Source organism: Schistocerca piceifrons, chromosome 8 (genome assembly GCF_021461385.2).
Source record: "Schistocerca piceifrons isolate TAMUIC-IGC-003096 chromosome 8, iqSchPice1.1, whole genome shotgun sequence".
NCBI lineage: Eukaryota > Metazoa > Arthropoda > Insecta > Orthoptera > Acrididae > Schistocerca > Schistocerca piceifrons.
Window position 1 is genome coordinate 117,345,071 of NC_060145.1, and position 14,351 is coordinate 117,359,421.

At 43.0% G+C, this 14,351-nt stretch overlaps 1 long non-coding RNA gene across 1 annotated transcript in view; it reads right to left on the bottom strand.

Moving 5' to 3' along the window:
• LOC124711832 overlaps positions 1–14,351 on the bottom strand; it is a 47,742-nt gene that overhangs the window by 20,886 nt on the left and 12,505 nt on the right. The window lies entirely within an intron of this gene.

Below are 14,351 nucleotides of genomic sequence, written 5' to 3' on the forward strand. Positions count from 1 at the left end.
TATCGGTTTCCCCAATTCAAAGTCACCGATTTACCAGTGAGTGACGAAATGCGTCCTGGTGTGTGTGGTGTACATGAACCGATGCTACCCAGACAACCGGTGAATGTTGAACGTTACGAAACAAAAGTATACTGTTTGAATCGCGCACTTAAAAGGCAACCGCTGGCAGTATGCTAAGAAACGTAATAAAGTCATTCTGCTTGACGAAGCTGCCAAACTACGTCTTGCAAACCGAGTGAAGGAAACCTTGAAGGGACTTTGCTGTGATGTCTTATTCCACCCACCATATCACCAGATTCGCTGGCCGCTGTGGCCGAGCGGTTCTAAGCGCTTCAGTCTGGAAGCGTCCTGCTCCTACGGTCGCAGATTCGAATCCTGCCTCGGGCATGGATGTGTGTGATGTTCTTAGGTTAGTTAGGTTTAAGTAGTTCTAAGTCTAGGGGGCTAATGACCCCAGAAGTAAAGTCCCATAGTGATTGGAACCATTTAAGCCACAATCACATTTGATTCGGTCCATAAGGCATGGCCATTATGAAAACACTAGATATCGATCGTTTCCTATTACTATTTGTTTCGGGCCATGTACCATGGCCTTCCTGAAAACCACTTCAAATCTTTTAACGATCTCGAAAACTGGCTCAATGAGCAGCTAACATCAAAAGAACCTGAAGTTTTTCATTGCGGGATCCATTTGTTACCCGAAGGTAGGGAGAGATTATAGCTACTGAGTGACACTACCTTCAATAAATTAGCTTGTACCATTTCATTAAAATAAACATATGTTACTTGTCCAACAAACGACGAGAATTAACTCCAGAATCCTGTAGTACTTTCTCGCACATACGTATCGCCAAATGACAACAAATAAATTCGATAAGTCACAGTTTACCGACAAAATGGTTCGTATGCAATTTACACGCCGTAGAATCTTGCGCATCACTCTCTGAACAAGCAAACATTATAACAAATGCCTCAGGTTACAAGCAGTTCTTTACGAAGTGTGTCAGATTTTAAAAACAGTACTAATTCTTTGTATGATACTAGGACTAAAATGGCCTATACGACAGTATGGAAGAGGCCAGTTAATCAGGAGTAACAACGTTTCGTCACCTCTCCTCTGAGTTGAACATCGTGAAGGTGGTACACACAAGCATCTGGCAACACGAATGTGGCATTATTGCTGCAAACATCACGCCTGGACATCTGCTCTTCAGGGTCAGCGGGTGTACACGTACGGGGATTTCCTCGCGGCTCGTCCAACCGCAACTAGCCATTTCAAATTAGTCGAGGCTCTACAAATTACCTTATATAATAGTGCGTTTCTCAACAACAAAAACAACATAATGCGCTTACATGTGATGTAGCTGATAATTCGCTAGATACAGCGCCTGAAAACTTAATTTACTAACTTAGGTTACCCTGCACTAAATTACTGCTCTTTCTTAGAAAAATACGGTACTATGACCGTCTGCGCAGGTAATGTTGCTAGGTAAAAACAGACAACGAAAGATAACCTACTTTTTCAGAGACGATGAACATGTTATATTATCATTCCATTTTTATTATGGTCGTAAGCGTGGTGCATTTCTGGGTCTGATCTTCCTTTCCAGGGTTTTCAAGTTCTTAGTAATTCCTCATTTTCTGTATCCCAAATGTCCAGTATTTTTTGTTTTCCATATTCCAAGACAATTTTTCAATAAGTAATTCACTTTATTCTTTCAATTGCACAAATAACATCTAGAAAAGAAATAAATTCACTTTCCGGCTTGTTATTTAGTGCAACTATTTCTTAGCCTTTCTGGAAAAAATCAGATTCTTACCTATCTTCGGAAATCAATTTTTTAACTAATTTGTATGCATCATATACAGTTCATTAACGTCTTCCGTTTGTAAATGGGCTCCCTATATTCTGTTATGCGTATGACGTTTGGATTTTGGATGATTATTATCAATGCATACATTACAATGAATAATGTTGACTGTGCCTTACTCTGGCATCTTATAGCAATTTTATGCTTCTGAAGGAGGCTAGATTATCCCAGCCGAAACCTGGGTCAAGACCTGAAAATTTTCGCAACTGAGGCGGATTTTTCAATATATTAGTCTATGACAGTTGTTGACGGGGCTGCCATATGCTAAATATTCTTACAATACAATGAGGTGACAAAAGTCGTGGGATACCTCCTACGCGCGGCTGCTACAGTCGCAGGTTCGAATCCTGCCTCGGGCATGGATGTGTTTGATGTCTTTAGGTTAGTTATGTTTAAGTAGTTGTAAGTGTAGGGGACTGATGACCTTAGATTATAGGTCCCATAGTACTTAGAACCATTTCTTAGATGCCTCAGAACATCGTGTCGGACCTCCTTCTGACCGCCATAGTACGACACCTCGATGTGACACGCAGTGAACAATTCGTTGGAAGTACCTAGAAGAAATACTTAGCCTTGTTGCCCCTATAGCAGCCCACAATAGCGAAAGCGTTGCCGGTGAAGAATTTTGTGCACTAACTGACCTCTCTATTACGCCCCATAAATTTCCGGTGGGATTCATGCTGAGCCAAACTGTTCGCTTGAACTGTCCACAGTGTTCACCAATCAGGTCGCGAACAGCTGTGCCCCGATGACATTGCGAATCGTCGTCCATAGAAGTTGCTTAGGACTTTGGGAACATGACGACCATGAATGGCTGCAAATAGTCTCCTAGTTGCGGAACGTACAGAGGACCCAATCCATTCCATGTAAAGACAGCTCGCACCATTATGGAACCCCCACGAGCTTGCACAGTGGCTTGTTCACCGCCTGAGTCCATGACTTCACGGGCTGCACCACACCGAATCATGCGATTAGTTCCTACCAATGAAACCGGGGGTCATCCTACCAGGCCACGGTTTACCAGTCGTGTAGGGTCCAAACGACATGGTCACGAGCCCACGAGAGGCGCTTCAGGGGATGTCGTGCTGTTAGCAAAGGCACTCGCGTCGATCGTCCGCTGCCATAGGCCACTAACGCCAAATTTTACCGCACAGTCCTAACGGATAGGCTCGTCGTACGTGCCACATAGATTTCGGCGATTATTTCAAGCAGTGTTGCTTGCCTGAGTGCACTGCAACTGTATGCAAAAACAGCTGCTCTCGGTCCATGAGTGAAGGCAGTCAGCCATTGCGTTGCGCGTGGTGCGAGGTAAGTATCAGATTTTGTATTCACGGAACACTATTCACACTGCTGAGCTCGGAATATTGAATTCCCTAACGATTTCAGAAATGGAATGTCCCTTGCGTCTTGCTCCAACTACCGTTTCGCGTTTAAAGTCTGTTAATTCCTATCGTCCGACCATAATCATGTCGGAAACATTTTCACACGAATCACCAGAGTACAAACGACAGCCTTGACAATGTACTGCCCTTGTACACTTTGGGTATACTTAATATCGCCATTTGTATATATGCATACCGCTATCCCGCTGCCTTTGAGACGTCAGCTAAATGATCCAAAGTATCGAATTCGGAAGTCTGTTACTGTGGTGTCACCGCCAGACACCACACTTGCTAGGTGGTAGCCTTTAAATCGGCCGCGGTCCGATAGTATACGTCGAACCCGCGTGTCGCCACTGTCAGTGATTGCAGACCGAGCGCCGCGACACGGCAGGTCTAGAGAGACTTCCTAGCACTCGCCCCAGTTGTACAGCCGACTTTGCTAGCGATGGTTCACTGACAAATTACGCTCTCATTTGCCGAGACGATAGTTAGCGTAGCCTTCAGCTACGTCATTTGCTACGACCTAGCAAGCCGCCATTATCAATTGCTATTTATCTTGTGATGCATGTACCGTCAGACCGATGTTCACCAATTATGGATTAAAGTTAAGTATTCCAGCAGCTACGTACTTTTCTTGCTAGTATAATTACTTTACCTGTTCCAGACCTCACGCCAGCCTGCGTGAGCTTAAACGCGTGCCTTTCGGCTTCCTGTCCTAGTGGCTTGGCTGTCTTGCCAAGTCACAACACTTACAGCCGGAGCAGAAATGAAAACTGATTCAATTCTTTTGTATTGCAATATTTTTCGGTCATGATGTAGGTGTACAAATAATTGTTCCACTCTGTTAAATGGAAGCTGTACTTAGTTTTGTTCAGTAAACTCACTTTTGTGTAAAGAATCGAACTGCCATGTCTAAAACAGCCTCAAACTTCTTATTAATTTACAAATGACTTAATGTGTTAATTTTTTGACACTGAGCGAATAAGCAAAAGAAAGTTCAGAAAATCTTGGAATTAAGTTTAAATTTCCTTGGAAGAAAGATCTGAAATCACGTTTTAAGTTTGTTGGCTGGCGCTACGTGCAGTTTTTATAAAACATTGGATGAATATAATCTGAGTACTTCCGGCTCAGTTTTAAGAAGAAGCCAGGTTTTCACGCTTCTTAATATTAATAATATCGTATCTCCTGAACTATGAGTCGTACAACAACATCATTTTCAGGTACATTCAGTGAATTATATGGATACACCCTGAATTAAGTGTTGGGAATGGAGTTAGTAGTTAAGATTTAATAAATTAAAACGTCACTCACGATGCTGAAGTATTGTGCATGGAAATGGAAATGGAAATGATAATATAATTCTTTTATAATTTTTTGGGGGTGTCAGTGAGAAAAAGTTTCGGAAAGGTTTGAAATTATCGGCAAAGCTTGTTGGAATTCGGTAAGCGCGCTATTCTCGAATACTGGCAGAATATAGTCTGGGTAATTTAAACGCCCTGACTTACGCTGCCGTGCAGACGTTCTGTCTTACTGTGTTGACATACGGCTATACATCTTAATGAGTAGAATATGATAGCCTTTTAAATACGCTCAGTAATTATGTGTAAAACTAATCAAGTTTTTGTTGGCCCCGGAAGGTGTTAGATAGGCAACTTGTAACTAACGCCATTTGTCACGAATCGAATTATCTCTTTGGTAATACACATATTGACACAAGTTGTGTTAATGTTGTCTGTGTTGGAGGAAGGTATTTCAGAAAACTGTAAGAAAGAAAGAAACTAAAGCACTGCGAGTAACCTAAAAAATACGGGGTTTGCCAAGAAAGCAATGCACAGCATTTTTTCTTCAACAGTTCTTTATTGAACATAATTTAGAACGATACACACGAATGAATGGTGTTTTATCTGAATACTCTATTTTTCCACGTAATCTCTGTCCCGTTCTATGGCCTTCCTCCAGCGCGAAACAATGGCGTGTATGGCCTGTCGGTAAAGATCCTTGTGTTGTGGTTGGCAGGAGAGCCAGCACCGTGTCTGGCGGTGACACCACACCTTATCCTGGTGACGGAGCCAGTGCTTCACTGTATGAATCGCCTCCTTACCGTCCTCAAAATGTTTTCCACTAATGGCATACTTCAATGGCACAAACAAGTGGAAGTCCGTGGGGGCTAGGTCAGGGTTACGGGGTGGATGAGGTAACACTGTCCAACTATGTTTTGCGATGTGTTCAGCAGTCTTCAGTCTTGTGGGGGCCGAGCGTTATCAAGTGTGTCTTGAGTTTTGTTAGTATGTTGACATATGCTACTGAATTAATCGTACCGCCTCTTGGCATCACATCAATGAGAATCACAGCAACACAGTCCCAGAACACGGTGATCATGACCTTACCGGCGGAAGTAGTTGCTTTGAATTTTTTCTTCTGTGGGGAGTGGGAATGGCGCCGTTCCATCAACTATCTTTTTGTTTCGAACTCAAAATGGTTAACCCAAGTTTCATTACCTGTCACAATCCAGGACAAGAAAGCCTTCCCCTCAGATTCAAAACTTTGGAAGAAATCAAGACAAATGCTTTTCTCTGTACGATTTGTGATCCACCGTTAGACACCGTGGGACACAAATTGCATACACTTTTGAATACCCAAGAGTGCAGATATCTGCATTCACACTTTCTTTGCTGATTGAGAGATGCAGCACCAAATGATGAGTAGTGATATGTCTGCCCTCGTGAATGACTTCAGATCACTGCAGTATGTCAGGTCCGACAGCCGTGGAAGGCCTCCCAGACAGTTGCAAATCGTGGAACTCCGCCGAACCGTCTTCTGATGCTCTTACCCTCCTTGCTCAGCGAATAACTGTACTTCAATCGACAGTACAGGCTCCATATACTTTGCACAAGCGTTTTTGAATATTCGCAGCAGTTTCTTTCTCTGCAATCAGAAATTCAATGCGGCACGTTGCTTGTAACGAACATCACCTACAGACGCCATTTTGAAACTGTCCTGCAGCTACGCTATCTGTCAGAAGTTACTGAAACTTGGCGTGCTCATTCAGGAGACTACAAATAATACATACCTAATGTTTCGCATTCGTAGCATTGTTTTCGGCTCAGAGAAAAAATTAGGTGTGGATTACTTTCTGTGCAACCCTCGTAATTAGGTAGACGGCTTTGACGAAATAAATAATACACTCACTATAGGAAAACTATAACAAAATGGCAGCCACTCGAAGTTATCAGCAACTAAAAAGCTATTTGGTAAAGAGATATGTCATAAGAATTGAAAACAAAATCGTTGTAAGATAGACTGACGCCTGAAGAAGGTGAGAAACGATTCAGAACTTATAAGAAGTAAACCAGTTAATATTGGAACACTGTTAAATCTTGAGTTTAGGGCTAACTGGGAGGTTTGGAATAATATGTCGAAAACTTGTACAAGAATGACGGCTGTCCATTACCAGCGTAACATCTTACAATAACGACAAAGTCGAAATTGGAGCAAGATGTTCAGAATATATAGACATATACAACAATCCATGGGGAAAGAAGACACCTGCAATTAACTACACTATACTTGAAAGAATAATCTGTTTCTCCAGAACTAGTCGCAAGACTAAGCTCATCCATCGTTGGGAACGACATTTCTGTGCACCAGCATGTATCTTGGTGAAAAGGTGTTCTTTATATAATACATCACAAAAAGGTATTAATGGTGTAACATATACATCTTTCGTTCAAGATACAAATTGCTATAAAGACTCCACGCTATTGTCTGGTGATATTCCTAGCCCAGCAGGTAGTTTATCGATGTTTTCACCACGCTAACTTATGATCCGGCTTAACTATTTTACATTTTCCCAACAGTAACACTTTTATTCTAAAATTGTGTCTATTTACTGCTTCTACTTTTAAAATCAAAATTTCTGAGTAATTCTTTCATTATCTCTCGATATCCAGATTTTTCTTAACTTATGCTTACATGAGGAATTTGAAGATATATTTGCCTAATCTATCATGATTCAATACATGTAAACAACCATTCTCCGCCGCCATTTGAATATATAAGTATTTTTTATGTTATAATACATTTCAGTACATTTCCTACATTTGAAGAAGTTTCTTCCCAAATTTTTTTTTTTGCATTTTTCTAGTTTCTTATCCTACTTCTAGTTTTGATAGTCTATGGCCCAGGTTTTTTAATATCAGCATATTTTATTCCAGATTTTATCCTTACCTGAGTTTATTTCATCATTTTCCAATGTTCTTTCATTCTTAATACGAGTAGTTGCAAGCTTCTGGTACTCTACCATATAAGTAAGGGAACGGGCGAGTAAAAGTTCGTGTGAGTGCAAAACAGCCGGTGTTATCCACGCGAAAGAGCCTTCAGTCGAGAAGCATAAGCGTTTCATCATTCTTACTGGATTGCAATTCTAAAGAGAGGCTTCGAGCAACTCAGAGGAAAGTGATTAGAATAGTGCAGATAGAACCGCCTTCGTTAGTTCCACAATGTTACGCAAGAGACACTGGGTAGGACGCAGTAACGATTGGTGAGATTTTCACTAAGGAGTAAAGAATCTGCAACAGATTCGTTAAGCTAAGTAGCGAAACTGTAGACCACTGACGAAACGAGAAGACCAGAATCAATTCAATAATGCAATGCCTCTGTTGTTCAGAAATACGATCCATAGTTCCTTCGGACATGTATACACGTCCGAAGAAAAAGGCACTGCAGCGACTAGAGCCATTATAAAATACATGAAAGGTATTCACAGTTGTGAATATTGACCACCATCTGCTGTATAATGGAACAACGACAGTGAAAATCTGTACCGGACCGGGTCTCGAACCCATATTTCCTGCTCATCGCAAGCGGTCGCCCTACAGTTGGGGTAGTCGAGCACGTATATTGTCGTACAGGGGAGACATGTTAATTGAAAGTCACTTGCCGCGTGTTACCCTGTGGTGAGCTCGGATAGTCTAAGGGCGTGACCGCTAGCGATGAAGCTGGAAATCTGCGTTCGAGTCCCAGCCCGGCACAATTTCACTGTTGTTATTCCATTACACAGTTGATGGTTGTCCGTAATCGCAACTGCGAATGCATTTCACGTATTTGATAACGGCTGTAGTCGCTGCAGTGTCTGTACCTTCGGACATACACCATGTCCTGAGGAACATTGCGTCGTATTCCCGAAAGTTGGAGGCAGTGCTATATCGTATTTATTTGCCAACACCAAGTCAGCAACTTTCAGTTAATATGTCTTCTCTGTACGGGAATATACATAATGGATGTTAGAGTGCAGGTTGTGGGCACATGGTTGACGTCACATGTTAAACCGAGCGAGGTGGCACAGTGGCTAGCACACTGGACTTGCATTCGGGAGGACGACGGTTCAATCCAGTCTCCGCCCATCCTGATTTAGGTTTTCCGTGATTTACCTAAATCGTTCCAGGGAAATGCCGGGATGGTTCCTCCGAAAGGGCACGGCCGACTTCCTTCCTCGTCCTTTCCTAATCCGATGATACCGATGACCTCGCTATCTGGTCTCATCTCCCAAAACAACCAAACCCCAACCCAACGCATGGAAATTTCGATCAGACCTTGAGGCATCCTCGGATAGCCTAATGCTAAGGCGAGCGCTAACGACAAGTGGGGAATCCAGGTTAGAGTCCAGACACGGCAAAAATTTTCACTGTCATCAATCCATTATACAGCAGCAGGTTTTCCGTATCCGCATCTGCGAATACATTTCACGCTGAATCAAATCGGTCATTATCAATGACACTGTAGAGCAGACTCTTTTCGGCAACATATACGGCACCCCAACTAGGTTTTCGCACTCAATCGGTAGGATTGACAGCGTTCATGTCGTTCACACTCGATTCTCTCATTGTGGTGTGGTGACATCTCGTGCGTGACACTGTTCCAATGTTGATCTCGCACACGCTGACCGACGAGTCGATCAGCGAAACGATGCCACGGCTGATTGAATCCAGCATCCAGTACTGACGTCAGCACAGCATCCAGCACTGGTGGGTAGACTCAGGGTCGATGAACACCCCTCCAGGGCGGAAGCTGTCCTAAAACTCCAGCGTCCTTTGAGTCTCACGACTACATGGCATCCAACATCGCGGTCCATCTTGGGGACTACGCGAGCAGTGATCTTGGGGGAGGGGGGGGGGGGGGATCGAGAACACTCCAAATCACACACGTCTTGGTCACGGCCGTCTCCCGAAGCAGAGCTACTGACGGGGCTTGGTTTCCACTCTAGCGGTCGTCAAAACCGCCGCATCAGCGAGTCGTCGGCCTCCACTACAAGCTGATGCAGCGTACTTGAAACCCGTGTGTCCGCTACTGAATTCTTCTCTCGATCTCGAAGTCGTCAGTCAGCGCAGAAGAAGCATCAACAACTTGTAGTTCCCTCAATAATCATTAATATTGTTTTATTTCGTCTAACGAAGCCACATAGGTCCTCGATCTGCATCCTGACGAACTGGTAAGAATTTCCATCTTAGCAAAGGACGGTCGCTCCCATTTTCTGTACTGGAATGCCCCAGTCCAGTGCCAATAAGAGGTGTCTCCAACGATCCGGCACACCTACATCAGCAACTGTTACTGAGGGTGAGTCAAAGACAAGACTTTCTTATTTGTTGTCAAAAGAGAAATTTTATTCTTTGCTATGTCCAGATTGGGACTAAAAGGCTTTGAAGTGAGCTTGTGTAGACCAGGAAAACCGGAGGATTTACTCGCAGTTTAAGGCAACAGTAGGCAAAACTATGCTGTTCAGGTTCTTTGCAAAATCTGTAATTTAACGGGACACAGTGTTGCATTTGTACCAGCAACATGTAGTACTTGTAGAGAGTACGGTCACACAGCCGGCAGAAGGTTGTTCAGAGTGTCGTTGTTTAATGATTAGGGACGGGAATTAAGTGTAATTGTTTCATTCTTAACGAACAGCCTCAGTGTGGTTTGTATGACACTAAAAGAATAGTGCTCCTTCACCATTCATTGATCCTTCAGCCGCAAATCTAACGACTCTCCTCTCTGGGAAAAACAACAGAGCATGATACCGTGTCTATAGACGATGTCTTAGCCACGGCCACGTTAAGTTGCTGGTCAGATAAAACATGCTTGCAAATGGCCAAGTTACGTATCACGGGGGGAAGCGAAACCTTCATCTCGTATCACGGACTCAGTAAAGTATCCATAGTCCGTGAGTTAGCAGCAGATTTATAACAGATGTATAGGAAACACAACAAACACAACATTACTTGCATTTTTAGGCAGGAACTAAATAGTCTTAATATAAAAGGTGAATGGAACAATGGAATCATTTACCAACAGAATATGATAGTTTAATGCACAGACTTTGAGACGACACAAAAGCCAGATGTGGAAAAAAGCGTAAAATAGAGCGCTGGATGAGCTCTGTTTCTCAGAGGTTTTTCTTATTATTTTTTACATTTTCATTTATTTATTATAAGTCATCAGTGTTGTGACTGATTTGATGCTGCCCGACACGAATTCCTCTTCTGCGACAACCTCTTCATGTCAGAATAGCAGTTGCAACTTACGTCACCAATTATTTGCTCGATGTATTCCGATCTATTTCTTCCTCTACTGTTTTTACCCTCTATAGCTCCCTCTGCTACAATGGATGTTATGGCCTGATGCCTTAACTGATGTCCTACCATCCTGTCTGTTATTATTTTCAGTGTTTTCCATAGTTTTCCTTCCTCGCCGATTCTGCGGATAACCTTCTCGTTCCTTACCTTATCAGTCCACCTAATTTTCAACATTCTTCTGTAGCACCACATTCCAAAGTCTTCGGTTCTCTTATGTTCTTGTTTTCCCACACTCCATGTCTCACTACCACACAATGCTGTGCACCAATCAAACACGCTCAAAAATTTCTTCCTCATATTAAGGCCTATATTTGATACTAGCAGACGTCTCGTGGTTGGAAATGCCTTTTTCATCAGGGCTAGTCAGCCTTTAATGCCCTCCTTGCTCCATCCGTCATAGGTTATTTTGCTACCCAAGTAGCAGAATTCCTTAACTTCAAATACTTTGTGATCCACATTGGTATGTTAAAATTTCTCGCCGTTCTCATTTCTGTTACTTCTCATTACCTCGGCCTTTCTTCGATTTACTTACAGCTCACTTTCTGTACTCATCGAACTGTTCATTCCACATAACACACTCTACAGTTCGTCTTCTCTTTCGCTGAGGATAGTAATGTCGTCAGCGAATCTCATCACTGATATACCTTCACCCTGAATTTTAACCTACTATTGAAGCTTTCCTTTTTTGTCCACAGTGGTTCTTCGATGTACGGATTGAACAATAGGGGCGAAAGACTGCATCCCGGTCTTACACCCTTTTTCATCCGAGCACTCCGTTCTTGGTCTTCCAGTCTTATTGTGCTCTCTCGGTTATTGTACATACACAACTGTTTATTACCTTCGTTTCCCTATAGCTGTTCCCTATTTTTTCTCAGAATTTCGGACATCTTTCACCATTTTACATTGTCGAACCCTTTTCCAGGTCGACAGATCCTTTGAACGTGTCTTGATTTCCAACCGAAACGTCAGAAATGTCTCTCCGGTGCCTTTATCTTTCCTAAAACCAAAGTGATCTTCATCTAACATATCCGCAGTTTTCTTTTACATTCTTCTGCGTCTTATTCTTATCAGCAGCTTCGATGCACGAATTGTTAAGCTGGTTGTGCGGTTATTATTACACTTGTCGGCTCTTGCTGTCTTCGGAATTGTGTGGATGATATTTCTCCGAAAGTCTGCTGGTGTATCGCCTCACATACGGTCCACATATCAACGTGAATAGTCGTTTTGTTGCCACCTCTCCAAGCGATTTTAGAAATTCCAATGGAATGTGGTCTATACCTTCTGCCTTACTTGATCTTAAGTCTTCCAAAGTTCTTCCATGTCAACTCCTGTTTTTACTTCTACTGAGTCATCAGAAAAGTCTTTCCCGTCATAGCGGCATTGGATGTACTGCTTCCACCTACCCACTCTCTCCTCTAAAGTTAACTGTAGAATTCCCACCGATCTCTTAATGTTGCCATCCTCACTTTGAATTTGACCGAAGGTTGTTTTGATGTCCCTGTATGCTGAGTCCGTTCTCCGCACAATCATTTCTTTTTCGATCTCTTCACATTTTAATGCAGCCATATTGCCTTAGCTTCTCTGTACTTCATATTCATTTCGTTCGTAAGTGACGTATATTTCCTTATTTCTGAATTTCCCTAGACATTTTTGTACTTCCTTCTGACGTTGATCAGCAGAAGCATTTCACCTTTTATCGACGGTTCTTCGCATCTGCGTTCCTTGTCCGCCCCCGGTAGCTGAGTGGTCGGCGCGACAGACTATCAATCCTAAGAGCGCGGGTTCGATTCCCGGCTGGGTTGGAGATTTTCTCCGCTCGGGGACTGGATGTTGTGTTGTCGTAATCATCATCATTTCATCCCCATAGACGCGCAAGTCGCCGAAGTGCCGTCAAATCGAAAGACTTGTTCCAGGCGAGCGGTCTACCCGACGGGAGGCCCTCGTCACACGCCATTATTATTATCTGTGTTGCTTGTATCTACGGTTTTCTTTCCAACTTATCCATTCCTCTTCAACTGTACTATCTACTGAGCTATTCATCATTGCAGTGTCTACAGTGTCAGAGAACTTCAGACATACCTCTTCATTTCTTAGTACTTCCGTATCCCAGTTTTTTGGGCATTTATTTTTGCTGATTAATCTCTTAAACTTCAGTCTGCTCTTCATCACTATTAAATTGTGATCTGAGTCTATATCTGCCTCTGGGTACGCCTTACTATCCAGTATTCGATTTCAGAATCTGTGCCTGACAGTGATGTAACATATCGGAGATCTTCCTGTATCTCCCGGCCTTTTCCAAGTAAACATCCTTCTCCTGTCATTCTTAAACAGAGTATTCGCTATTACTAATGGATGTTTATTGTAAAACTCAATTAGTCTTTTTTCTCTCTCGTTTCTACTACCAAGTCCATGTTGTAACCCTTCCTTTTACATCCTCCCCCATAACTTCATTTCGTTCTCCTATGACTATTAGATTTTCATCTCCATTTAAGTACTGAATTAAAAGTTCAGTATCTTCATATATTTTCTCTATCTTTTCATCTTCCGCTTGCGACGTCGGCATGAATACCTGAACTATTGTTGTCGGTGTTGGTTTGAAGTCGATATTGGCGAGAATAACCTTGTCACTGAATTGTTCACATTTACTTACTCTGTCATTCCTTTCTATTCATGACGAATCCTAGTCCCGTTGTATCATTTTCGGCAACTGCTGATGTACTGTATACTCGTATGGCCAAAACTCTTTATCTTCCTTCCATTTCGTTTTACTGACTCCCACTAAATCTAGATTGAGCCTTAGGGTTTCCCTTTTCAGATTTTATAGTTTCCCTACCACGTTCAAGCTTCTGTCATTCCACGTCCCTATTCGTAGAACGTTGTCCTTTCGCTGGTTATTCAATCTTTCTCTCATAGTCACCTCTCACTTGGCAGTTCGCTCCTGGAGGTAAGAATGAGAGAGTATTTCGTAATCTTTTGCCAATGGAGAAATCATCAAGACACTTTCTCAGTTACAGGTCACGTGTCCTGTGGATACACATTGTGTCTTTAATGCAGTGGCTCCTATTGCCTTCTGCGTCCTCCTACCGTTGATCGTTGTTGATTCCTCGCCTTTAGATGCAGTTTCCCACCCCAAGGGCGTCCGCCCCGATAGCTGAGTGGTCAGCGTGACGGATTGCCGTCCTACAGGCCCGGGTTCGATTCCCGGCTGGGGCGGGGATTTTCTCCGCTCAGGGACTGGGTGACGTGTTGTTTTCATCATCATTTCATCCCAATCCGGCGCGAAGGTCACCCATTGTGGCGTGGAATGTAATAAGACCTGCCCCGTAAAGGGCCTCCCGGCCAATGACGCCAAACGCTCATTTCCATTTACCCCAAGGGCAAGAGAGTGCCCTGAAACTCTATCGGCTCCTCCATCCTATTTTACAAGGCGGTTGGTTAAATGAGAGTGACTTCTTACGCTGCAAGTATGAATTAAGGACGCT